General features: G+C 45.7%; 1 long non-coding RNA gene across 1 annotated transcript; it reads left to right on the top strand.

Moving 5' to 3' along the window:
• Nucleotides 1–2,294: 2,294 nt before the first annotated feature.
• On the top strand, nucleotides 2,295–24,503 carry LOC131384637 (uncharacterized). The gene is made up of 3 exons (XR_009215696.1): nucleotides 2,295–2,544; nucleotides 6,642–6,729; nucleotides 24,435–24,503. It is a non-coding gene; the product is annotated as an uncharacterized LOC131384637 (long non-coding RNA).

A 24,503-nucleotide genomic window follows, 5' to 3' on the forward strand; every position in this document is an offset into this window, starting at 1 on the left:
TGGATGCTCTGACTCTCTCGTTTCTCTCTCTCTCTCTCTCTCACTCTGTCTCTCCCATCCTCCCTTCCTTTCTGTTTTCCTTTCACCCTCAGATATTTACTGAATATCTGCCATGTTCCAAACATTCAGAAAGGAGTTGTAATCGATAAAGAAGATACCTGTCTACAAGAAGCTTACAGTCTACTGGCCAGAGATGAGATGTGTCCACAGATAACCATGCTGCAAGTTAAGTAAAGAAGAATCTGTAAGAGTGCTATGCCACTGTGACCTGTTCTTTGAAAGAACTTGGCATGTGAAATGAAATCACAAAGCAACTTTCTTTGATTTCTGACTATCCATTTATATTTACTTAAGGAGGAAAGTTCTACTAACCCCGAATATGTACAAGGAAAGATCCATGACCTTTAGGATTATTTTGGGGGAAATAAAATGTTCAATGATACCTGAAATCATATCTAGATTCAACTCATATTTAGAATGCCTGATCCCATGTAATGGTCAAAGCTTCCAACTTCATACAAAGTTATAGCTGGTTTCTCTCTCCCCAGCCAGTGCCTGCAGCAGGGCAGAGGTTGAATGGTCAGCTTCTATCTACAGAGGTCCCATTGTTCTTGCGTGTGGCCCAGTGGGCAGGGCCTACCTTTGTACCATCCCAGCTCTCTTGCTTGCAAAACCCGTATGCAAACCCTAGGAAACACTTAACGCATCTTTGCCTAAGCAGATACTGGGAGAGCAACTCACCCACGTGCCACCTCCTCTGCTTTCCTCCCTTCTGTCACGTAGATTTTACAGGTGAAGGTCACATGTCAGGCACTCATTCTCCCACACTACAGGGGACATAACAGTCTGCTGTCTGAGTGGTCCCATTGAAGACCCCCTAGCAGACTTGAGATAAGGTACAGTTACACCTGCCTCTCCCCTTAGGTAGGTGGAACTCACAGCTCAGCTGTCTCTAAAGATGTCCTCTTCACAAATACCTTCCTGTCAATCTCCCACACACTTATTTTTTTTAATACCCTTGACAAGAGTGAGGGTTTTGAGCTGTGAAACCAGTTTCTGGATACTTCCTTTGAAATTTCCATCCCAGTCTGACTCCTTGCTGGAGCAGCCAATATTCTGCCATTTCAGGTGCTGAGCCCTGGCCTGGGAGGTGACAGCAGGGAGAGGCCAATTCCAGCAGAGGAGATTCCAGGCATGTGGGGATATGGCGGTGTTCTCCATGGAGGGAGAAGCAGGGCATTAATAAAACAGTGTCAGGAATAACCCTGTGATGGCTGGGTAAAAGTCATGGACTCTGGGATACTGGCACGCACTGATGGGAACCTGTTAGGGCTGGACCGGGACCATCTCTGGCTTCCTGCTTCCCTCAGGTACCAGGATGCTCTGCTATGGTCTCTGGCAAAACTGAGCACTGGGGCTGGGAACATAATTTTGCCTGGGACAACTGTAGGGGCTTCAGAATGCCTGGTTTTCTAAATTTTATTGGTGTCAGGAGAGAGCTTTGATAAGCTTTAATGTGCTATTAATTATTTGGGCTGTTAAAAAAGGGAGTGCATGAGAGGCCTGGAGTTGAATGATCTCATTTCTGAGGTGCTGAGGAGGTACACACATACACCCCAGCGGAAGTCAACTCAGGATCCAGCTGCTCATGGAGTTCCTCCCTCTGCTCAGACACCAAGAGCGCTGCTGCCTGAGACCGAGCAGAGTGGGGAACTGGGGAGGATCTCCACTGCTTTGAACTTAAATGTAACTTGGGCAATTTGGACTTTCTTTGGGCTTTAATTCGCAAGGGCTAAATACTTTGATTTTGGACTTTAATCTCTTTGGGATTTTAATCTCTAAATTTTTCCCTAGGAATTTGATAATGGGAAGGGTTTATATCCGAATTTGGGGCATCTTATTTTCCCATTTATTATTGAAGAAATCTTTATGCATTTTTTATTAGCTCTTTATGCATTTTATTATTGAAGTATCTTCACTCTGCTATTAAACCTCATTACAGAACCTCTGATGAGGTTAGTGGGCCATGTGGCTGGACATCAATTTGGATTGGAAATAGAACAGGCTCCGAACTTGCAGTCTTAGACACAACATAGCCTTGGACTGGATTTTATTAACACACTGTTCTGGCTCATCTCAGAGGCTTATGGAAGTGAAATCGACAGTGCCTTAGGATGGTCCCAGGAAGGCACAGGAAGGAACAGAGGTTGATGCTGGGGGAGTGACCTCCTGCTCAGATAGTTAGCTCATCCCCTCCTGGAGCCGGATGACCACATACCTGGTTGTCCAGGGGTTAAACATTAAGCCCAGATGGTTAAGATAACAAAAAGCTGGGGAATTTTTATCTCCTTCCTTCTCTAGTTTTCACATAGAGGGACTTCCCTGATCCCACACACTTGGCCCCTCTCTGCTCCCTTTTTGACCCAGCTAGGAGTGATTTGTCACTTGAGTTTATGTATGACTCACTCTCTTCCCCTCCCTCTCCCTCTCTTTTGGTATATGCCTGCCCTGGGAGAACACACAAGCTCTGCTGTCAGCCATGTGGTAAGATTTGTGGGAAGCCTGGAGTTTTGGGGGATCAGATCAGCTCAGGAGTAGAGTAGCAGGTCATTCTGGTCAGACAAAAGCCACACCCTCTAATTTAACATTACCAGGAATAAAGGTGCTATTTCGATCTTCATTTCTCTGGCTCTTGGTCTGTCAATGGAGTAGTTCTGTAGTTGGAGAGGGAGAAAGTGGAGTTACAAATTTGCCCCCCTCAAACCTAAGAAGCAACCCTTTGGACCAATAGCAAAGTGATTTCTCAGCTGTAAACTAACAGTTTTCTTTTGGAATGAATCGTGTGCTTTCAATTTTCCACTTCAAAAACACACACTTCAGCAGAAGTCATTTTACAGCAAATGAAAGAAGAAATTTCCCCAGGGGAGGAAGGGGTTTGATACTTAGAGGAGGGTAGAAGGGATGACTTAGGAGCATCTATTTTTCCCAACTGTGAAGTCACCAGGAGGTCTTTTTGATATTATTGCCCTTCTAGCCAGTAAGGCAGTGGTTTGCAAAATGCTAGCAATTAAGCAGTGTTCTAATTGGCTGAATTGTATCTCTCTGTCCAGAGTTCTGGGAGAGAACATAGGCAGGGTTAGGCATGGCAGAATGTGTCTGACTCACAATGAAGGTAGGAAGCTTCGGCTGGGTGGGTTTTATTGTGGGATAACTTTCCCAGAGCCTCCTCTATTTAGCTCTCCATATGGAAGCAGGGCTGTCCAAATGGCAAGTTCTACAGAGTGGCCCATTGCAACTGCTCCTCATTAAACTCCCTTCAGAGTCAAGAATGTGTTCACTCTCCTCTTCCTCTTTATATACTCACCACCGCCATCACCACCACTTTCACCATCATTGCCTCTCTCATTTATGGAGCACTGTGCTAAGCCATTTTTATGCATGATCTTCTCCTCACAACAACCCTGTGAGATAGATACCTTTATTTCCCCCCATTTCCAATGGGTAAACTGAGGCTGCAGGAAATTGAGCCAATAAATGGTAGAGCCAGAATTCCAGCTCAGACCAATGTGACTCCAGTACACTATGCAATGTAGATGCCTATCCAATGTCTTCTTGGATGCTTCCAATGACGAGGCGCTCAGTAGCTCCTGAGCTTCCCATTGCACTGTTGGACAGAATGCAAGCCTCCCTCCCCAGGTCTTTGACATTCTGCCTTTCGTTACACAGAATGCATCCTGTCACACCATGGCAGCATGTTTGATTGAGGCAGGGCCCTAGTTAATGCTTTGCAGTCGAGCAGGGATACTGGGCTGGTGCAATGTAAAAGGCTGACCTGGGGAGATGGCATTTCACTGAACTCATTGAGGCTTGAAATGGGTGTGCTGTGAACTGTATGGCCTTGCCCTCCTGAAGGGAGGGCCCTGAGGGATAGCTGGAAGACCCGGCAGAGTGCCTCTCCTCCCTCTCAGCATGCCATGGCCTTCTAGGGGGCTTCCAGTTCCATGCTGAGGCTGTACTTCCCTCTCAGGGAGAGCTGGTTGCTCCCGCATGCTGTTTGCAGTGTTTTACATCTACCTCTGCAAACCTGCTGGGCGTTCTGGCTGGATGATGCTGTTCACATTCCGAATGCTTGTGTTTACCCACCTCCTCACTGAACAAATTTACAAAGTCAACATTTTGGGACATCTCAGAGATTTTTAAAAAATGGCAACACAAAACTAACACAACTATGTTGTCCTCTCCCACCCCCTTGTTTTTAACACATCATAGAGTGGAATTAACAAGATTCTAGTCCTTGGCACTGGATCAATTCTGAGATGCCGTCTCCCCCCAGTCTCCATCCCGTCTTTCCCCTAACTCTCACTGTTCTGAGAAGTGATGGTGAACAGAATACAGGCCATTGTGTCAACTATACCTGGCTTCCAATCCCAACTCAGTTTCTCACTAGCTCTGTGATGATGAATAAGTTACATAATCTCTGTGAGCTTTAGTTTTCTCATGGGAAACTGATACCCGCTTTGCATTGTTGTGCTGAGCTTTAGGCAAGGTATCCAGGATGTGCATGGTTTTGATTGCTGGTTGGTCATTCCAGGATTTCATCCTTTCGACCTTGACCAGTTCAGTGATTAATGGTTTTCATCAGTTAAATCTGGATGATGGACTAATTGAGTCAGGAGTGGGACAGGGCAGCTGGACCCAGAGCAGACACTGAGCACCCCTGGGCAAGCCCCCAGTCTTTCTATGCTTTCGTGCCTCCATCTGTTGTGCCCTGATCTGAAATCATTTTGTCTCTTACTGGAAGGATGTGACGCTGAGATGGAAAGAAGAAGGAGAGGTACTCAAAAGTCTGCTGAAGAAAGATGAATAGCCCCTCGTAAACCCCACTTGCTGCTGCCCACCCTTGATTGTCTGTGGCCCTAGAGGAGAGAGAGCGTAATTCTATAAGAGAGGAGCACCCAAAACTGCTGCTTGATAACCCTGGGTGTCTCCTAGACAAAAGCCCTACTTCTTGGGGTATTGTTCATGTTCTTCATGTTCTGGTCCCAGGAGACTTCTGCAGAGGCATCTCTCTGCTCCCCTCTCGCTCCCCAGGGACCACCCACTCTGCCTTCAATATACAATGCCCATTTGCTCCTTTGATTTTTTATTCTTGGAATGTCCTCCCTTCAACCTCCTTTGCCCCTATACTGCCCCATCAGGTAAACTCAAATTCATCCTCATGGTTTCCTTTAAAGTGTCCTCTGATCTCTATGTGGCTTTCTGTTTTTTTTTTTTTTTTTTTTTTTCACTCCTCCTGACTTCATCTTTCTCCCTCTTCTCTTCTCCCTGTACATGCAGCGACAGACTCTACTACAGCACCTCGCATTGTGCTGCAATGTCTGTTTACATGGCAGCATCCCCTGCCAGATTTAGGGCAGGGACTGTGCTTATTCTTCCCCATGTCCCCAGTGCCCAGTAAAGTGCCAGGCAAATAATAGACAATTAATAAATACTTGTTGTTGAATTGCATTCGGAGCTGTGTATGCCCCAGCTCTCTTCTTCCACCTTTCTCTTCCCACAGCACACTCATGGTCTCTCCCTCTCGCCCTGCCCTTTCCTCATCTCTCCCCTCCCGTGTCCCGTCACTGTCTTTGCTATCTCCTAATTGAATTTTTCTGGACAGTAACAAGACCAGAGATACCTTGCAAAGTGAATACACCACCCACAAATAATCAAGTTGCCACCATTCTCTTAGGCGAGCACTATTTTGGGGATACTATTTATCTCCCCTTCTTCCCAGATGTCCACCCCCAGGGTGGGTCATAAAGGGGACAAAACCAGCTCCTCTAATTTGGTGGAGTCCAGCGTGGAGCCAAGCAGCACACGTCCCTCCTCCTCCTCCTCTTACCTCTGCAGGCAGCTCTGGGCAAACAAGTCAGTCTTCATTAAGACAAGGCACACCTGTTACCTGCGTGAACTCTGCCCTTCTCCCCAGTGGCAATTAGCCGGGCTCTGGCTGGTGGAAAAGCAATGGCTTCCCCTGCTCTCTCTGGGAGCTTTTCTTAGTGAACGGGCTATCAGAATCTCCTGCCCAGGGGTCCTGCTGTCCGTTATTATATCACCGCCCCTGCCATCCTGCCTTTACAGCAGCCCTTGGAGAGGAATCTTAATGTGTGCTGAAGACAGCAGCAGGAGTAGGAGGGAGCAAGGAGAGACAAGAACTCGGGTTTCTGGGCAGGTGAAGGGGGCCTGCACTGTATTGTTTTAAACTTCAGAGAGACAGTTTCAGGAACCTTGTATTTATTTATTCCTTATTTCCAGTAAAGGTGAGAATGCAGTGAGGGCTGATCCAGCATGGATAAAATAGAGCTGCCTGCACGGTGGGGATTGTGGTGGGAGTGGGGAGAAGAAAAAGTGCCACTTTGAACAGAGTAAGGAGGGAATGGGCTTTGTGGGGTCATTTAGTCCATCCCCCTGCCTCCCTAGCCTTCTGAACTATAAAAGCCTTCCCTTTCTCTCAATTAGGAATGAAGCATGCCGGGCCTCACCTCAGACATGCACACTGCCCCTCATTATGTTCATGATCGGGTGAGGATTCCTGTCGCATGTCTTTCCAAGTCCTTGCAAGGCAGTGTCTCTCTGCTTACAGCATTCTATTCCAGCAGGAAATGGAGAAACAGTGCCAAGAAGGTGAAAAAGAAGAGACGACCCCCTGAAGGGGATATCCACATTTATTTGAGCACCTACCAGGTACCAGACATTATGCCTCACCATTTTTATCCACAATTTTAGTTAATACTCATGATAACGCAGGAAATATTAATAGATTGATTTCCCCACTTTACAGAAGTAGTCACTAAGACCCAGAGAGAGGAAGGGATTTTCCAATATTGCCCAGCTGTACGTAGTGCCCACCGTACCCTTCTACCCATTGTATACAGTTGAGCAGGTTTTTTAAAGCTCTCTACACCTCAGCTTTTCCATATGTAAAATGACAGAAATAATAATAGCAGCCTCACAAGGTTGTTGTTAGAATTAGAATTAGTTAACAGATACAATTCTTGGAAGAATACTTGGTACATCATAAACATCTTGTAAATGTTAGCTGCTATTAGTAGTATTAATTATTATTACTTGAGACACAGTCTTGCTCTGTTGCCAAGGCTGGAGTGCAGTGGCACAATCATACCTAACTGCAGCCTTGACCTTCCCTGGTCAAGTGATCTTCCCATGTCAGCCACTTGAATAGCTGGGACCACAGGCATATGCCACCACCCCCAGCTAATTTTTAAATTTTTTATAAAGACAGGCTCTCACCATATTTCCCAAACTGATCCTGAACTCCTAGCCTCAAGTGATCCTCCTGCCTCAGCCTCCCAAAGTGCTGGGATTACAGGTGTGAGCCACAGCACATAGCTATTATCATTATTTTTAGTCTTTTATTCCTGAATGACAGCGCTTTCTGGGCTTAATAATAATAATTACTATGTATGGAGCACCTTCTATGTTCCAAGCCTGTGCCTGGCACTTTACATTAATTATCTTATTTAATCCTCAATGACTGTATAATGTAGTATTATTATTTCTATGTTTCAGAGAAGTCAACTGAGGTTCAGTGAATTTATAGAACTAAGTAAGCTGCAAGGCTGGATCTCCAAGCCAGCGTCATGTGATTCCCAAGCCCACACTCAGCCACTGCACTGTACCACTTCCCAGAAGAACCTGGGGGCAGGGGTGATCTACCTGGAGATGATCCATCTTTGCTTATTATCATGTGAGGCTGCAAAACCTCCTTCTGTGGCAGAACCTCCCACCCTCCCCACACCCCAGACATTTTCCAGCTGCAAAAGACATCGAGGGGCAGGGAGGCAGGTTTGCTTCCTCTTCCTTCCCCTCCCCCCTCTTCTTTCTCCTTGCTCTCCAGTCCTTCCCTTGCACATTGAGGCAGCCTTGTGGAGCTGTAACTGTGTCTTCGTGGGATGTCTCATAACTGAGGCTGCTGGGAGAGAATTTTGGCCGGGGAACTTTGGAGGGGATTCCCTTTGTGTCTCAGGATGAGAAGTTCAGAGGAACAGCTGGTAGCCATTCATCATGCATGCCTACTCATACATATATCAGATATGAGGCAGGGAAAGCCCCATTACTAGAAGGGTTTAAACAGGGACTGTATAACCATTGGCCAGGGTTATGAGAGTAGCATATACCTACTCATACATAGGTCAGAAATGAGGCAGGGAAAGCCCCGTTACTAGAAGGGTTTAAACAGGGACTGGATAACCATCGGCCAGGGACCTTATAAGGGGGAATTCCCTCTATTGTCTGAGATTAAAAGAGTTTCCACAGTTTAAGCACATGAGAGAGGAGCTCAGGAGACTTAAAGCCAACTTCTGGAGACTCCTGCAGTGACCACAGTGGGTTCTGAGCAGTAGAAACATGATTCACATTCACATCCAAAGCCCCTACCAGCTATTCCTAGGAAAGCCCAAGCTGAAATGGCATATCGTTTTCCCAGAGGTTTCTACTCTTACCCCACACTCTAGCCTTCCTCATGTATCCATTTCATAGGCCCAAATTCCCCAGAACAGAAAAAGACAGCAGAGAGCTAAGAGCCTTTCCACCTGTCCAGAGCAAATATGTGTTGGATGTGTGTGTGGTGTGCATGTGCAGAAGTGTGCTGTAGGGGCAGGATGGTGGCTACTGGTGGCTTGTCCTGGCCTTTCAAGCCCCATGACCTGAATGATGTGGCTTCGTAGGAGCTGGCCGTGGCTCAACTGTGGACAAAATTCAGCTTCTAAAATTCTGGAAATCCAAAGAGAGTTCTATTGGCTTGTAAGCCAAGGAGTGACCAAAGTACATAAACAACAATGTGTGTGTGTGTGTGTGTGTGTGTGTGTGTGTGTTGGGTTGGGTGTGCAGGGGTTCCTCCTCTTTGGGCCATCATTCCGTGCCCAACTCAGCCACATACTTCTCTTAGGACTCTGAGGAGTTTCCCAAAACTCAATGAGCCTTCTTTTATTGAAGCATTGTAGAAATAATAGTAATAGTAAGTAAAGCAATAATAATAGAACCAGTTCCACAAAAATGTGGTAGGACCAAGTGGATAGTGAATGCAACACACTTGGTGGAAAGAAAACACATGCTGATATGGTTTGGCTCTGTGTCCCCACCTAAATCTCGTCTCTAATTGTAATCCCCAAGTGTTGAGGGAGGGAGGTGATTGGATCATGGGAACAGTTTTCCCCCATGCTGCTGTCGTGATAGTCAGTGAGTTCTCACAAGATCTGATGGTTTTATAAGTGCTTGGAAGTTCCTCCTTTGCTCTTCTCTGTCCTGTCACCTGGTGGAAAAAAGTGCTTGCTTCCCCTTCCCCTTCTGCCATGATTGTAAGTTTCCTGAGGCCTCCTCAGCCATACTGAACTGTGAGTCAATTAAACCTCTTTCCTTTATAAATTACCCAGTCTTGGTATGTCTTTGTAGCAGTGTGAGAACAAACTAACACATATGCCCTGGATGAAAGAGCTCATTTCATTAATGCTGAAGTCAACAGAGCCTTGAAAATGGCTTGCAGGCATGGCCTCAGGAAGAGCCAACAGCCAAGTGTGATCCCCTCTTCTACCCCTAGGAGCTATGGGCTGAGCCCCTTGACCAGCAGACTTCCCAGGATGGAAAGGAGAAGAGCTCAAGGAATTGCCATGAAGAGTTGGTGTAGAGAGTAGTTTGATGATGAGTCAATTGTCATTCACCCCCCACCTCACAGTGTAAGACTTTGTAGTGAATCTTCTGAGTCCTATGTCTCATTTTCCTTATCTAACAAATGGCATGGTGGGCCTTGCCTAGCTAACCCATAGGGTTGACTTGATTTGAAAACCCTGAAATGTTACTCAGTGGTGGGCTTCAGGCTCCCCCAGGCAGGATCCTGCAGCTCTAGGCTATGCATATGCCTCTGTGGACAGGGACATCATCAGCTCTTTATCCAGCCCGCTCCCCGCACTCCCACCCCATGGCAAAGCCTAAGCTTTGTGCCTGCTAGAGGGACCAGAGCCTCACTTAGGGGGAAACAAATCTTCCTCCTGGTGGAGAACAGGCAGCACTCTGGGTGTGTGCCTGGGAGCCCCACCCATTCTGGCCGTCCTCCTATGTGAGGATAGGGAGCCAGGTCAGGCCACCCCCTGCATGTTGCTGCCTTTAAACTACTGTGCTTTGTGCTTTCTGGTGTTTCAGTTTATCATCTCAGGATTTGGAATTGGGAAGCAGGACGCTCCTTCAGCTCAGATGTTTGCTTGTGCCCCAGACTCCAGAGACCCTCTCGCCACCTCCTTTCCTCCCTTGCCCCCTTCCATGGGGACCAAGAGGGGCTCCTGTCTCAGGCCTTGGGGAGGGGTTCGAATGCCCTATGGAGGCTTCCATGGAGAGACAGTGGCAGAGGACGAAAAAGAGGAGCTGAAGAAGCAGAAAAAGGAAGAGAGGAGGAAAAGCCAGGAGATTACAAGGGATCAAGAAGAGGCTGTTTAAGTACATGGCAGCATACCCAGGAGCTGGGCTCCTGTGGCTGTGTGGGCCAGAGGCTGCATGGCAGCAGATGCTGAGAAGAAGCTGTGCATTCGAGAAGCTGAAAGAAGATGGTCTGTCCTCCCACAGGGGCCTCAGGGACCTCAGGCAATGTTGGGCTCTCAGAGGGTAGGGTGGGGGCATCCATGCCCTCATTTTGGCCTAGGAGGCAACAGGTGTTTATCTGAAGCGCCTCTGCATGCGGTGGACATCAGACAAAGACAGTGTGTGTGTTTATGCATGTGTAGATGCACGTGGGAGACACGTTTCAGTGTGCAGACTGCGTGCATTCACATCTGTGTGTTTTCGAAAGCGCAGGTGTGCATGCCTGTCAAAGAGGCCCATGGGCAATCTGAAACCATGACTGGACGCCAGCCCAGGCTGCGAAAGCCCAAAGGACAGCCCTCTCCCCACATCAGGGCTGCTCTGACCATGTCCCAGCTTAAGCAGGGCAGTTGTCCAAGGCTATCACCCTGCTCTCTGCTGGGCTCAATTCATGACTGACAGGTGGCCAGGACCCAGTGGTTTACCAGGTACTTTCACCCTTAGGCTCTCACATGGTCCTGGTAAAAACCATGTGGTACACAGTACAGTTCTCTTTCCAGAGACAGGGACCAAAACTTAACGTCTCAAAAAACTGCCTTTTGAAGTCAGATCCAGTATTGTTTCCTTTGCCTGCAAATGTCATTAGGTACTGTTTCTTTATTTTTGGGCCATCTCCTCTTACATCTCTATCCTTTTAACCCCTAAGGGTCAGAAATGTGAATAAAAGGCCAGAGTAGGGACCTTGCTTTCCCCATCCATGTTCTTTGTGGCTAGACTTAAATGGTTAGAGTGAAGGTGGATCATAAGTCCAGAGTTTAGCTCCTGGGGGACCTTCTTCCAAGGCCTGGGGGCCTATAAATTCCAAATTCTAGACTTACAGGGATTTTAAAGTTGGGAGCAGTTCTGTATAGGAGGGAAGAGGTGCTGCTATCAGGAACTCAGAGAAGATTTTTGGAATCTGTTGGGACTGTTTTCGAATCCCAGTTATGTGACAGAGGCCAATCAGTACTCTCTCTCTCTGCATCTCAGCTTTCTCATCTATAAAACGGGAATCTAATAAAAATAATAATAGCAAATACTTGTAGAATGCCAACAAGATGTAAGACTCTATTTTAAGTACTTAATAGATATTAATTTAATCTTTACAACAATCTTGTGAGTCAGGAATATTATCACCATTGAACAGACAAGAAAACTGATTCTCAAAGTATTAAGTGACTTCCCCAAGATCACAGTGCTCATACACAATGAACATGATACTTGAGCCCAGCAGTCCGGCTACAACATCTGTGTTTAACCCCTGCAATACTTCACAGCAGGGCTGGATAACTACCTGAACCTTGGGTGGTAAAAAACAGCTTAACAACATGTGGTGGTTTTAAAACCCGTCTGCAAACTCTTTGATACTCCTCCATCAAAAGGCAAAATCTAGGTCTCCTCCCTTGAAAGTCCTAGATAAACTGTGTGACAGACTTCAAGAATTAGGATGCAGTGAACAGGATGCTATGAAATTTCCAAGGGTGGCTTAGGAAAGGCCTTTGGCTTCTGCTGGTTTCTCTCAGGATACCTGCTTTTGGAGCCTTCTGCTGCTGCGTGAGATCCCTGGCTACCCTGGAGAGACGTCAGACAACAGGTGAGATGCCCGATAGCCCTAGCTGTCTGTGTCTTTCCAGCCCAAGCTCCAGACATGTACTGAAGAAGCTTTAAGGATGAGTTCAGTCCCAGCCACTCCCTGGCTACAACTATAAGACAGACCCTCCCAAGTAAGAACTGCCTAGCCAAGCTCAGGCAACTCCAAGATTTAAGAGCAAAATAAAAGATAGTTATTGCTTTAAGCTACTGTTTGGGTGGTTTGTTATGCAGTAGTAGATAGTCAGAACATAACACTTAGTTTATAATAGTTGTAAAGTAAAGAATGAGGAATCATTTCAATGAGGAATCATTGAAAATGTAGATGTCGTGCCCTTGGTGGTGACTGCCACCTCACTTTCCCTCATTCATCTGCACTCTCTGGGTATCCTCACAAATACCTCTTGTCTTAAAACAGAAGTGACTCATACACAAGTTCAATAGCCACCTCCACCAAACTCGGGAAACCAGTGTCGTGGATCGCAGCTTTCTCACTTATAACTGGTGATCTTCACAGCTCTTTAAAAAACAAAAACACTGCACATGATGCTACCGCGTGGAGGCACTGGCATGTATAGACAGGGAATTATCAGCACCTTATGTCATTCCAGAAAAGCTCCTGGAACTTACACTGGGCATGCTCCGTTGCTGACCTCTCTCCCTTCCCTAAGTACACATTAGGTTCACACTGTGCCAACTTTTCCTTAGATGTGGTTTTTTGAGGGTAAAGACTTTAGCTTTATTTTATTCTTCCATGCATTTTGTGGATTACATCACTGAGACAGAGAATAATGCATATTACAGTATAATGAGGGAGCCACAGGCCTATCTGAGGGAAGAGAAGTAGAAAATGAAAGAATAAAGGGGAATGAATAAAGGCTAAAGAAAAGAAAGGCATAGAGAGAAAGAAAAAATCAGAAGGGGGAGAGAGAGAGAGGAGAGAAAAGATAAAAACATGGAAGGCAAATGAAAGGGAAATGGGAGAAAGGACAGGAAGGGGCTTGAGATGAAAGACAAAATGCAACGAGGAGAAAGTGGCCATTTCATTCTGACTGCTCTATCCTCAGCTGAGTCCTGCAGCCGGAAAGCCTGGAGGCTGCAGTCCCCAGATCTGCCCACTGCACTCGGTGCCAGGGCTGGCCGTGCACACATAGCTCTTGCCTGCAGCTCAACACCCTGAGCTCCTTAAATAGCTTTGAACCGCACTGAGTGGTGGATAAACATTTGTTTCACAGCTCACAAAGCAGAGCTGCTGGCTACCAGCAGGTTTGATGTAATGAGTTCCATTCTGGACCCCGGGGAGCATTTAGAATGGGCTCTTCTTTGCCCAGGCTGCCAGTCAAGTTGGTACCAGGGGGAAAGAAAAAACACAACACTAATCTCTTCCCCACTATCCCTGTCCAGATTTGGAGTCCCCAGAAACCAAAGTACTCCATTCTCAGGGGATGGGATTAAGGAGCAGGGTGCCCCAGGAACCTGAAATGCAAGTGCCAGAAAGGGTGGCTGGATAACCTCCTTTTTACGCATCCTCAGGAAATTACTTGGACTCATGAGCAGTCCAAAATCCACTGACTTCTCAGGAGCTGAGAATTGCAGACAGAGTCTCTGGTCTCATCCCCTCTCTGCTTGCTCCACACAGACTTCTTCTGCAGCTGTGGAGCTCAATTCTTAAGAAAGGAGATAGCAGTGGAACAGCCTGGCATTGCTGCCCTTGGTTGGCAGCCGCCCTCCTTGACCACTGCTCTCTACCACCCAGATCGTGCCCAGAGCTTCCTGTTTACCTCTGTGCTCAGAGAGCCACAGTGCCCTGCGTTCTGACCCCCATTCCCATCACAGCAGGGGAGGGAGGGTGGTGGGGAAGGGGCTGCTGATCCTCCTCTTTATTCCCCCCTTGCCCCCAAACTCCCCACTCCAGGACAATATGACATGCCGCCGGAAGGAGCTGAAGACCAGTTGATATGATGAATAAATTGTAATTATGTGGTTGGCCTTTTGGCGCTTCCTCTGTGGATATTAATAGCCATTAATGCCCTGCTGTTTTGCACTGCACCAGAGTCTGCCAGACAGAGCACAGGGCAGGTCACTGCCCCAGCCCTGTGCTCACCCCCACACCAGCACTGCCTCATTTGCTTCAGAATTTCAGGAAGGAAATGAACTTGCAAAGACATTGGATAGAAAATTAAAAGGGGTGAAAACAAATCCAAGGGGAAGTCATTTAGATTTCCAGGCAAATTTGTTGTTGAAATGGCTTCTTGGACTGTTATGATTGGGATCTCCTAGGGGTCATCTTGTCTCTTTCCAGATTCTAGGCAGGAGCCACCATGAAAACTTATATCTTTTTCCTTAGAGTTACTAGGGCTGAGAGAAATTAGCAGATGAGTACAGAGGCAGACTTGAATTTCCCCACCAAAGCAAGTTGGGCAAGAGCAGAACTGACCAGGCTTAAATGGCAGAAGCGTAGACAAAAGTGGACAGCCTGAATCCTACCATTCTCTGTAGCAGCAACATGGTGTACGGAAGGGGCATAGCCTTGAAATCAGACCCTGGGGTTAACCAGCTGGCCCTACCACCTGCTAGTTCTACACTCTAGACTACAGGAGATAACAAAAAGAATGCAGCCATGGCATGAGAAGACTCAACTTTATCGTTGTGTGATCTTGGGTAACTTACATGCCTTCTCTGGACCCTAATTTTCTCATCAGAAAAAAAATTTCCTAGAACCCGACAGTATATAATAAATAAATACTAGTCCTTTTAGAGTACTGTGTTGGAGCTACCGTGTACCAGCTCATGAGAGCAAATGGTATGCCTCCCTTCCCAAATCTGTGTTCAGTGACATCACGTTGGTAGCTTGAAATTGGCCATGGTAGGAATATTTACACCAGAAAAATTGGTAATGCTACAAATTAGGTCTATTCCTACCCCCACCCCCCTTAGGCTCTGATTGTTAAACATATACCAGCAAACGGCTGTTCCTGCCTGTTTCAGCTGTTTGGAATAGTGGGGTCTTAGAGCATGTCCTCAGGCTCCTGAAAGCCACAGGCCAGCCCTGTGGATGATCTATTTGCCTCCCGTACACCTCAATAAACTGTTCACTTCTAACAGGGATTGTCAAAATCTCCTTGAGGCCCTATTAGAAAGCTGCAGCTCCTTGATCTATTCAGCACCAAGAGGCAATTGTCGAGGAAGCTGATTGTAGTTCAAATCCAGGTATCAATTCAAAATGTTTTTGCTTCAGACAACTGTGTGCGATCAATCAGTAATGTAATCCTCTGCTGGTAGAACACAAAAACAAAGCCCCACCTTGCCTCATAAACACAACATCATTAGTCTTAGGATAAACTATAAATTGATGCATAGAGCAAACAGCCAGAGCTGCGTCCCGGGGAATGGGAGCAGATGAAATAGCAGTACTTCATGGTGAATGACAAATCATTGCTTGTTCCATTCCCTATCAAGTGGAACACCATCAATCACATGGTGGACTCGTTGGGTTCCAAGACAGATAGGACACCATGAACAGATGCTATGGCTGAGACTGCTGGCCTGGGCAGCACTGTACTTTTTGCTTTTCCTGTAAGGGGAAGAAGAGACCAATCCACTTGCTGTAGGGTCCTGTCCTTCATTCGAGTTTATAATGGTGAGTAAGTCAAGGAATTCCATCAGTCATAATGTCCTTGAGAATGGGAACCTTCATCCTTTTCATGTTACACAAAGTCCTGTTTGAATGGCAAGGGAAAGGCCAGGCTTCTAACCAAAGAAAGAAGGAGCAGAGGACAGATCAACTGCTTTTTTGATTTCAGAAACTCATTAAAGTCCTGTCTGTCCTCATATAGTGACTCTCAATCTCTGGGTCTGCCATAGTGCCTGTAATCCCAACCCCTCGGGTCACTTTTTCATATTAAGGTATTATATTCAAAAGGAGCATATTACCATATGCATCCCAGCTCTGACACAATGGGTCATTATCTGAGCACGTAATAGGTGCTCAGTGTCTATCTTCTAAATTGATAAATGAAAGGATGGATGCATGATAATACACAGTAGGTAGTTTGGATGGAAGGAAAAGAGGAGCAGGAAAGGAGTGAGAGGTATGATTGTAAAATTAACATTAGAGTAGGCGACACTGCATTCAGGCACAGGAGGCTGGAATGGGTGATCCAAAATGAGGAAAGGTGATATAAGAGGGAAAATAGGAAGTCCTGAAGCTAATAGCCATCTCCTTTCTAGTGTTTCCTATGGCCAGTTGGTTTTTAAGCAAAGCATGTTGAGGGAATAAAAATCAAAGCCTGTCTCTATTCTAATGGAAACATGAGGCAAGGAGGAAAAGTTAGATGGTTGTGATTTTGCTGTCGCTCATGCATAATCCCACAGGCCCTATTTCTGGCCTTCTGCCATTCGTGGGGCCAGGGAACTGAGAAGCAATGGAATCTTTCTGACTGCTGATTTAATTAAGTGTGGCTAGTCTGTGACAGAGGCTGACTCGGCACCAAGCCAAAGTCACAGGTGAGTTGGTCATGTCACTGATGGGTGAGTCGAGCCTCATGTTTGACCAAATCAACCAGTCATTTGGGATATCTGAAGACTTATGGATAGCAATTGATCCTGCTATGGTGCTGGAAGACACTGGTGATTTGGTTAAAACCCATCTCTCTCTACATATATATATAGTAAAGAACATACTGGCTAATTCAGGCAATCTGACAGTCTGGGGTAGCTACAACTTTAGTGACACCAAGTATTCAACATTATGTAGTAAAAACCATGTTTGACTTATATCTTTTTTCATCTCACCTAGTTGTTGTGGACATTGTGCTGACATACCTAAGGGTGGTTTGGAAACAGTTGGCATGTTTTCTTTATGTATTTTTCACCTCTGCCATCTGTAACTGGGAAAGGGTATCCTTCCTCCTGCCAGTTCTTCCCAGCTGAAGTCTACACAACTTCTACCCAGACATCAGAAACAGCTGTCTCAGGCAGAAGGTGCTTAACTCCAGGTGGGCGCTCAGCAGCAAGGGCAGGTGAGATAATGAGCAACAATAAAGTCCTTTTCAAGGAGGTGGGAGTCTGTTGGAGGGGTGAGTTGGTTAGCATATGCTGGCCCTTACTTGGCTTCTAGTATTTGTTCTTCTGTGCAGCTTGTTTCTCAGTGTGATATCAGATTTACTTTTCCTTCTCTTCCTCCTTTCCTGCCTTCTTTTCTCCCTTCATTTACTGTGCATGACACTGTGCTTGATGCCACAGAAGAGTCAAAGATGATGCAGCTATCACCCCTACCCTCAAGGACCCAGCCACACTCTATCTAGGAAAAAGGCAAATCAAACGCAACCATGTTGCTAATAATAATAATAATAATAAATGAAGAAAAGATAAGAAGAGATTAAGCATTTGGAGTTCAGGAGAAAGGAAGTAGATGTGTATTTGGGCTTCATAGAGGAGATAAATATTGTACACACATAGGCCTAAAAGGACAGGTGGGATTAGAATGGTTTCAGTGCATGGGGCCATCTAGAAAATTATATGCAGGGGGAAAGGAGAGAATAAAGATGTAAATGCAAAAATAGAGTAGTGTAGTTAAAGAAGTCAAAAGTCCTGGAGAGAAAATACAGGTAGGTGGGTAAAAAGAATAACACTCTTGCCCTGATGAAACAGTGGCAGAACAAAGAAGGTATCAGACGCCAGGTTAAGGATGTTGGACACATTTTGGCCATCCGTTGGGAACCATGGAAGATTTCTTAGCAGTTTATGATGCTTAAACATATTTGGGAAGAATAATCTTGCATCTATGTGTAAGGTAGTTTGGAAGGGGGCAAGAGAGAGAGTAGAGATAAAAGTTAATAGATACGAGTCCAGAAGATGGCAATTAAAAGCTCGTGCTGAGGCAATCATGAGAAAGCCATGAGGGGACAATGCTGGAGAGCAAGTCTGATTGGAATAAACAGGACATGGTTCTAATAACTACACGCTAAGATGAGGGGTGAAGAGTCAGAAGTCACTGCAGCTTTGTGCTTTGATATTTGGTTGAGCTGACTTGGGAGAAAGGATGCTGATGGTGTCAATCTCCCTTTGATCCACCTCTGACTGCAGCACAGCTGTAATGGAGAGTCCCACAAGGCCTCAGAATCACCCAGCTCTTGACCTGCATCCCACCTTGAGGGCTCTCTGTGCTTCTTTCCACATTGTGCCCTAGGACCTTCTTCAAAACCTAGGAGATTGCTTGGACTGCCCACAGAATAGCTTGAGTGTAGGGAAGATCATGCCCTGGGAGACTCCCAGCTAATGGGGAATGGGATCAGTGCTGCACCTTCAGTCCTTCAGAAGAACAATTGAAAGCATCTGTCAACTTCTCAGGAGGTCCCAGTGGAATGGAGGCTCCATTGCCCACAGCACTGATCCTGATGATGTTTCTCACATCAGTGCTTCCTGCTCCTGACTAATTCTCCCTGCTCAATCACTGTTACATGCTGGGATCACCTCCCATATGAACTACCTGCACCCATTTCTTGCCTCAAGTTTTGCTTTTGGGAGAACCCAGGACAGACATACAGGTGGAGCTCTCCCAAAAAAAAAAAAGGTAAATGAGTCCAGAACTCTAGAGAGATGCTGGGGTTTGAGATATTTATTTCTAAATTATCTACATGGACAAGGTAATTGAAATTAGGGAAGTAAATACAATTATCTAGGGGAGAGAATATGGAGAAAAAAGAGAGAAGGGAAGAAAATCAGACCTTGGAGAATTTTCCATCTGGTAGGTGGGAAAAGAACAAGCAACTAATGCAGTAGACGGAGAATAAGAAGGGCAGAGAGATGGTTGTGGTAAAAGTGAAGGGATCCTGAGAGTGACCATCTGAGATGAATGCTGCAGAGGCCCAAGGAGGATGTGGAATTTAGAAAGTCTTTGAAAACCTTGCAAGAGCGATTTTGTTGGTGACAGTGAAAGCCAGTTGCAAGTGTCAATGAGGTAAAGAAGTGGAGGCCCAGAGCGTATATTGGAGGTCCCTAAACCTGGCTCTTTGGGTGGCTTAAAAAAATACCAACATCTCACAATAGACCATCTGAAGTAGCATCTCCAGAGAGAAGGGCTTCTCTCTCAATTAGATTGAGGGGAAAGAGAGGTAAAGTGATAGTCTGATAGCTTGAGTTATCAAGGCATAGAGAAGTATTAAGAGTAATAGAGAAGATGTATGCAAGGTGGAGAGAATTAGTCAGTGGAAAGGAAGATGTTAAAGATGCAAGATAATGGGGAAAATGTCTGGAGAAGGACTCAGAGGAGAGGGGATCAAGAACATGACTTTCCTAAGTTTAATTTTAATAAAGAAGATTCATTCATTCACCCATTCAACGAGCATGGGCTGGGTTCCTCTGTGGCAGGGCACGTTGCATAAAGAAAGGACAAGTTATGGCCACTCCCCTCTAGGAGAGAAGGAGGTAGAAAGAATCACTAGAAAATTGTTAGATTCTAGGATAGAAACATTTGTGGTGTTTTCAATAGTGCCTCTGCCCACATACCGACTAAGAGTCTCAGGAGAAGGTAAATTCCCAGGGCTTCAGTTTTCTCAGCTTTAACCACCACTCCCCTGGGTTGCTACAACAATCACACAAGAACATTGTGCTAATGTGCCCAGCACAGTGATGAGCACACAGTAGGCCTTCCAGAGAGCTTAGTTTTCTTTATTTTGGAAGCAAAATACAATGACACTGCAGAGGAAGAAATGTTTTACTCTGCTCCAAGGGCTAAGTAAAGCTTTCCAGAAAAACTATTACTCAAACTAACTTGGAGTTGAGAGAGGAAAAGAGAGAGGCCATCTGAAAATTTGGTAAAGAGTCATTGGAGCAAAGAGCAGGGCAACTGGGGAAGGTAAATCAGATGGCTCTTGTCTTCCAATAAACAGAAAGCAAGGTTGTCATTTAAGGGTACATAGTATGGGCTACACTGCATCCCTCCCCTGCCAAATTTATATGTTGAAGTCCTAACCCCCAGTACTTCAGAATGTGACTGTATTTGGAGACAGAGCCTTTAACAAGGAAATTGAGGTAAAATAGGGCATATGAGCGAATGAGCTTTAATCTAATAGGACTCCCTATAAGAAGAGGCCATTAGGACACAGACATGCATTAGGAGAAGGCAGCCATCTGTTAGACAAAGAGAGAGCCCTTGGAAGAAACGAGCTCTGCCAACATCTTGATCTTGGACTTCTAGCCTCTAGAACTGTGAGGAAGTAAATTTCTGCTGCTTAAGGCACTCAGTCTGCAGTATGTGTTACAGCAGCCCTAGCCAACTCACACAGTAAGGGTGTGGGATAGCAGCAGATTGGAGAGATTGAGGAAAATGAGGATGGTTTGGAAGAACTCTGATGGGGACATTAGTTAAAGCTAAGGAAATGGTTCCCAAAGAGATGGTGGTCCAGCTCACCTTATGGATTGTGGGTGGGCCCATGACTTTTTTTCTCCTGCAGTGTTTGCTAGGGCAGCAGGTTGAACCTGCACTGTGTTTGGGCTCTGGCACCAAAGGACTCACTGGTCAGGAGAGTGGGAACTTCCAGATTGGCTGAGGGCAGGTGAAATGACTGGCCAGGGGCACACGCTCAGGGAGACAAATGAGGCCAGAAAGGACATGCTCCTCTCCTTAATCTGAGAGATTAAGGAGAGTTCTGGAATGGGAAAATAACTGGATGATTAAATGTGAGGGAGTGGGAGTCTGGAAAGGACAGAGACTGTATCACAGAAGGGTAGTGGGCTTGGAGGTATGCTCATGGTTTAAAAATAATGGACAGAACTTTGTCATAACATATGAGATGGAACAGAATGGTACAGTGTCAGATTTCCCCATGGAGAGTTAGGGTAATGGTATTCTCCAGCTTCCAGGGGTCTGTGTTTTAATAGCAATGTACTTCAACATCGTGGCTTGAAGCCCCTTGTTGTTGGGTGGATGTGTGAGGCCTTGGACCCTTAATGTCTTCCTAAAATTATTATGCTGTAGTGGGGCTAGAATCTACATCTCTTAACTTCCAATTTAGGACCCTTGACAACACTGTTCCCATTAGTAAGGCCATGGTGGTCAGGGCACTGGCATCCTTCCTCCACAGAGAGATCACGTTTAAGAGCCATTTTCTCACCCCCTCTCCAAAGCCCATGAATTCACAGAACTCGTGACCAGGTACAGGCAGGTGAGACTATGAACCACATGATAGAGCTGCTTCTTAGACTCTCATACTCTACGGCCGAGACCTGATTATAGCCCTGAAATCATCCCTAAGTGCTCAGAGAGGAATGGAAGGAAATGGGAATTAAATATCTTGGGAATGTCTTCAACCCAGGCCATTTTCTGTCAAATCTCTGCTTTAAATGATTTTCAGCATTTTTCTTAAAGATATTCACAGATTCCAGTTACTCTTGCAATAAGCAATCATGCCCCAAGCCTAGGAAAGAGCCTGGCACCAAGCAGGCACTCATTAAATGTTTGCTGAGCGATTACTGAATGCTCAAGTCTTACTACCTGGAAGTTCTTCCTTATATCCTGCCACCAATGTATTTCTTATAGTGTGGTTAGCTGATGGTTTCCGCTTCTCTAGCAACAGCTCTTAGCTTACTTGTCAAAACACACTGGTTTGCCTCATCTGTTTTGAGGTACACTGCAAGTAATTTGTTACCAATAATAAAACATCACACCTGAGAAGGTGATTTCGTAAATAGAGAAAATTCGAAAGAGTGCTTATCGTAACGTCTCTCTTGCTTTACTTGCATTTCAGTTTGCTTTCTTGAGTGGGAGGGCAGTGGTAGAGTCACAGCTGGATAACAGGGGATTGTGTATCACCTCTGTTAAGGCAGTGGGTGTGTTTGGAATATGTCACTTTCACCCCAGTGTCCTGACTAAGGAGAGAAACAGCTATAAGACTCACCGTTGGAACATTCATTCCTCCACGTGGAATAGATGGCTACATCTTTAGCTTTCTCCTTGCCAGGATAAACATTCACAGGTCTGCCCATTGGCTGGACATTCAGCACATTCCTGAAGAGTATTTTAATTGGCTGAGTGGGTCTCTGAGGACCTGCCCCCATTAGCAGGAGAGTGATTCCTGAGTGTTGCCCAAACATAGCAAGTGCAGCTGTGTCCTAACAACACAGTCCTGGGGACCTCTGAACCACATCTCCCTCCATAGCCTTGGCTATTTCAAAGAGATCATTAACAAGGTGGAATTGGGTGCTCAGAGGGTCACTGCACAATATACATTGCTACTGTCTTTTAATGGACTTTCTCCAGACATGGTGATTCTTAAACTGCAGCATCGGCAGCTGCTAAGGACAGGGAGAGCCATGCTGTCTGCAACCAGAGCCACCCTGCCAGTCCTGTTGAAGCAGATCTGAGCTTGGGCAGATGGATCAGGCTTGGAGAGGGTAGGAGAGGAAGTGGGTTTAAGGGGAGGGGGCATCAACAGAGAAGCTAGGCAGCCCTCAGAGGACTTTGTTATTGATTTAGCGTGAGGACTGAAAGTGGCAGGCAGGCAGGTGGCAGGGGCGGGCAGGAGGGGAAGACAGGTGTAGGCAATTGTGGGCAGTGATTAGCTGGGGGTGGTGCAGATGTGGCTGGGGGTGTCAGCTGGTGGTGATTAGCATGGGTGCTTCTGAGAAGTGTTGCATCAGATGGTGGTTTCAGAGTCCAGATGTGAGAAGCCAGTGGTCCCTGCCTCCCCCTGCTTCCATACCCCTTTATACTCTCCCTACTATCCCAAGCATGCACTTGCACTTTCACCTTCCCTGCCACAACCACTCCTTTCTGGGCATTCCTCTCTAGGTGAAGGGCATGGACATCAGATTGTTCTCCCCTCAGTCTTCAGTTTTTCAGCTAAGTTCTGACATGATGACACAGACTGAACACCCTCAGACACTAGGCAAGACAAAATCTACATAATAGGTCAGTGCAGTCATGCTTATTCCCGTGAGAAATGCACCTGGTGACGAGGACTTTTATACCCCAGTGTCTACTTTGCCTGTCCCCCTTTTTATAACCTGCCTAAAATTTTTATTAATATAAATATTTGTATGTGATTACAATCTATACAAAAAGTAAATACACCAGCATAACTCCCACCCAGATCAAGAAATAGAAAATTCCCAGCACTCCGCTGGACCCCATTCCAGCCACTAACTTCTACCTTTGTCTCCAAAAGTGATCACTTGACTTCAATCACCATAGATTCATTTTGACTGTTTTGGAACTTTATATAAATGGACGCATACACAGTACATTATGTTGTATCTACCTCTTTTTTTGCTTAATAATATGTTTGTAAGCAACAGTTAGTTCTTTTTCATTGCTGCATATTATCCTACTTCTAAGTAAATCGCAATTATCGGTTCCAGTGTTGAGAAACATTAGGGCTGTTTCTGGATTGGGGTTATATGAATAATGCTGTTCTAATCACTTTAACAGGTCATTTAGTGGTTATACACATATATTTCTATATAGTTAACAGTGAAATTGCCAGAATCATAGGGCATGGGTATATTTAGCTTTAGTAGAAACAATTTGATAGAAAGCATTTTGCAAAATAATAGTGCCATGTCTCTACTCTGCTATCTCGGGACTGGCTTGCCCTCAGCCAGAGGCCCCGGAGCTGGTAGGAAACTAGCCACCATCAACAGCTGCCTGTCTCAGGCATTTTGTAGGACCCACTGTAGGACTTTTGCTCACCCATTTCAGTATTTGATTCCTTATATTCATCCTCTCCTAAGTCTTGGCGCTTACAGACTCTCACAGCCTATAACCATTTCAGGTGCTCATTGCATTGATGACCCCTTTAGGTATGGATTCTGTGACTTACTGACCAGTTTATCTGCTCAGTTAAGCTCCCAACTACACTCCTACCCCATTCCACAAAGTTGGATCAGATGCATTCCAGTTTGGGCTCCACAGAGCTGATTCAGGCCAGTGCTAGTTTCTAGTCTGTCTGTTAGAGAGTGCAGGATGATTGGAGGTGGAGCTTGTCACACAGAGAAGAGAAGCAAGTGAACTGTAAGACAGACAAATCAATGAAATTGGCATTTTTCTTTATTAATGGGCCCAATTTGTCCTGGGTTAATGGCTATTTACAAAGTTTCAAGATGCCTAGCCCTTTGAGTTTTACAGCGTCTTGACCATACTTTCTTGATATAGTGTGTGTGCGTGCATGCGTGTGTGTGTGTGTGTGTGTGTGTTGCTATCTCATAGCATCTGTTTATTTCCATGTCCGCAGCAAAGTGCTGGGCACGCAGAAGGATGATGTGATGAAGCGCCATCACATGGCTGGTAGCCTGTGGTGAGT

This window comes from Hylobates moloch, unplaced genomic scaffold, assembly GCF_009828535.3.
Source record: "Hylobates moloch isolate HMO894 unplaced genomic scaffold, HMol_V3 SCAFFOLD_11, whole genome shotgun sequence".
In the NCBI taxonomy this organism is placed as follows: domain Eukaryota; kingdom Metazoa; phylum Chordata; class Mammalia; order Primates; family Hylobatidae; genus Hylobates; species Hylobates moloch.